This window comes from Bombyx mori, chromosome 12, assembly GCF_030269925.1.
Source record: "Bombyx mori chromosome 12, ASM3026992v2".
NCBI classification, from domain to species: domain Eukaryota; kingdom Metazoa; phylum Arthropoda; class Insecta; order Lepidoptera; family Bombycidae; genus Bombyx; species Bombyx mori.
The window spans coordinates 2,876,433-2,879,669 of NC_085118.1; the positions used below are offsets into that span (position 1 = coordinate 2,876,433).

The 3,237-nt window shown below is 41.4% G+C and overlaps 2 non-coding genes across 2 annotated transcripts; both read left to right on the forward strand.

Annotated features, from left to right (window-relative positions):
• The first annotated feature begins 797 nt into the window (after positions 1-797).
• Positions 798-883, forward strand: Mir275 (microRNA mir-275). Its single transcript, NR_107243.1, has one exon. It is a non-coding gene; the product is annotated as a microRNA mir-275 (primary transcript).
• A 38-nt stretch (positions 884-921) lies between these two features.
• Mir305 (microRNA mir-305) lies at positions 922-1,012 on the forward strand. Its single transcript, NR_107248.1, has one exon. It is a non-coding gene; the product is annotated as a microRNA mir-305 (primary transcript).
• The last annotated feature ends 2,225 nt before the right edge of the window (positions 1,013-3,237 follow it).

Sequence of the window (3,237 nt, forward strand, 5' to 3'; positions counted from 1 at the left end):
GAGCTCGTCCACTCATCAAAGCAATAAAAAAAAAAAAAAAAAATTGGGTTTCAAAACTCAATGTATATTCTTCGAATAATTATGTGTTATTGTTAAAAATGACTTCCGAATGAAAGATTTTAAAATTATTTTGATTAATTTAACCAACACTTGAACTAAATAGGTGAAACGAATTGCCTAATCTTTTCCCTCGTAAAACACCATAAAGTAAGTGAGTGACGTCAGCATCCATCAAATGTCATTACACTTCTTCAAGGCTCTTTAATTTTATGGTTCATGAACTGATATGAATTCAAATGTGGCTTATCGAATAAAACATCCGTCTGACGTGCCGTTCCGTCGGTTTTTCGGTTTTAAGTCATATAACAGAACATTGACGAGGTAGACATAAACATAAATCTGCAATTAGCGTGATAAATTATTTAAAATAAATTTACTGAACAAACTCGATCTCAGTGAGCAATACAATCTAATTAGGTTCAGACAATAATGTCATGAGGTGGGTCAGAGCGAAACTGAAGTCATTGAAAGGGCTAAATTGGTGAATGCGCGGCAAGTGAACGTAGGGTTGCGGGCGCGTCGCGGGGCGTCAGATTCGCAAGGAGGCTTCCGCGGGCGGGGTCAGCGACCTCACCCCCCGCGCGCCGGCGCGCCTCCAATGTCAGGGCCGGTGCAGCCGCCGTCAGCTGACGTCTGGCGACGCGCGGGGGACGACTGTCGGCTCCGATATGCAGTCGAGCCCCGAGCTTCATCGGAGACGTACGCCTCTCCGTCGCGATGCGCGATATAAATAGAAGCAGGCGGCAGCGCCGCGCGCTACTCCGGCGCCAGGACTGTCCTCACCGAGTCAGGTACCTGAAGTAGCGCGCGGTGTCTCCTCCTAAAACGACGACGAGCCGCACGGAGTAGCGACAGCAGCAACGACCGCCGCACGCCCATTGTACTTCATCAGGTGCTCTGGTGATCATAGTTCCAGGCGCTTGTTGGAGTACACTTACCGTGTCGGCGGTTATCTTCAAGCGCAATCTATCTGTAGTGTTCCTGGTATTGAAGAGCACGTGCGAGGCGCGAGCACGTGGTGGCACCCCTGGCTCCGCCGGGAGGTGAGTAGAGCGTCGAGTGTGGAGACAAAGAGTTACGGTGAGTCACGCGTTAATGACGGCGCCGGGTAATGACCGCTGCAGGCTGCACATCGCCCGCCCTCGCCTCACCCTCGCGCCTCGCTCCTTGCCCCTCCAGCGCGAACACCCTCGCACCTAAAATCGCACGACCACGATCTGCAATGGTCATCGAACTCCTCGTGCACAGCTCAAAGCAAAGCAGCTTAAACTGGTTTTCGCAAAAGTTTTCGACAGCGCCGAATTAACTGTGGGTTTATCTGCCCGTGTGTCACATACGAATGTGTATCTACGTTAAACATATTTAGATGTCGGTTCGCAAAAACACAAACCCGAACATTAAAAATAAAGTGTCGTCACAAAAAACTACAGTTTAACTGACTAATTCACTCGACGGGCAGTGTCGATTTTCGAGCGGAGAGATGCCGGTCAGAAATCATACGTTGAATCAGTTTAATCATATGGTTTGGTATTTGTTTCGCATTTCAATTACACGTTGTACATTAGTCGGACGCGAATTTCGCGTGACGCCAAGCGGACGCTGTGATATTTTCCAACGGTCTCGTCATTACCGAGGTGATTGCAAAACGTTTTTACCATACTATCAAGTCTAGAGCGGTTCGGTTAAGATTCAATGACGATTTTCGCACAAGCTGACATTGGAAAAGGACAAGTTCATTTTAAATGTAACGAAAATATTATTAAGTCTTTGTTAAGACGCACAATCCGAACAGCCAATAAAAATCCTAGTCTCGCCTGGGTGATTCATAGGAATGCCTCTAATTATCATTGTGAACGCAAGGAATTCGTCTTGTAAATTAACGTGAAAAGAGATCGAAGATTTCCTAATACGTTCTGATCTTGGCGTCTCATTCTATTCAAAATAATCTTTTACCATGAAACCCTTCGGAGAATTTTAGGTTTCTTGTCAAAATGAACTAGCCCGGGTTTCTGTCTAGACGACCTTGTACTCTTCGGGGCAGACCGAAATATCCGAACTAGTTCGATACCTACTGGCCGGTTCCAGGTATCAGCCTAATGGCACCTCGCTTAGCAATTGGGTGCAGTGACACGAACGGCCAATGTGACTCAGTCAGTACACGACAAAGACCGTTTGTTAAACACAGACCAAAAAAGATACGATCGAACGAGGCATCACAAACAATTTCGTCCGTTGATTGAATTGTTTTTTTTTTGTTTTTTTTGTTTTAAATCGAATAAAAAAAAAACGTGACGTTCGACCGTGAGGAGTTTGAATGAATATTAATTACGTTTATTATATCTGTTAAAAATGTACAGTTTCGGCAACTGTAACTGAAAGTATTGTTTTAAAAGCCTTATTAAGAATAGTTGTTATTCTTTGGAAACCATTTCCAATGAATTAAATTAGATTATCTACATATATATTGTATTTAATTAAAACAAAATCGCAAATCTCGTCTGTGGATTGCTTTGTAATTTCTAAGATTTTTTTATTGCCGTTTTTGCAATCGATTATGATATTTCAAATAATGTGATATAAACTATTTTTACGGATTAATTCTACAGTTATTTATTGCCAGTAACATTATTTCGGACGCTTAAAATACTTTTAACGTTTTCGTGGTCAAGGAACAGTGTACATAATTCGAAAATCGGTGAAGTACTTTTTATACGCCAAAAACCATAGAAAATAAAAATAAAATCATTTCGGACACATTCAGTGTATACCTAAACCCGTAATATAAAAGGAGCAAGAGAACCTAGCGAATCATTAATTACTGATTGAGTACACACGTTGATACTACATATCATGTGTCAATGACACTAATTCTGTTATTATTCTCTCAATCTAAAACACTAAACAAAACTTATACTCCGTGGCACGATGAGGCTAATACGCGAGAAAGTAGACCGTAGAAATTTTGTATACATAATTTTTTAGATATTTTTAAACTTATTTCTATGCATATTCACTAATTATATAATTTCCTCTTTGTGTCATAAACTTAATACAAAAAAAAACACAATTTATACTGCTTTGCACTAAATAAATGTTGCGAAAAAAAAAAAATACAACATGAGATCAATGGAATTAAAGTTCGCAGTGTGTGGGCGAGTGTCTCTATATACAACCAAG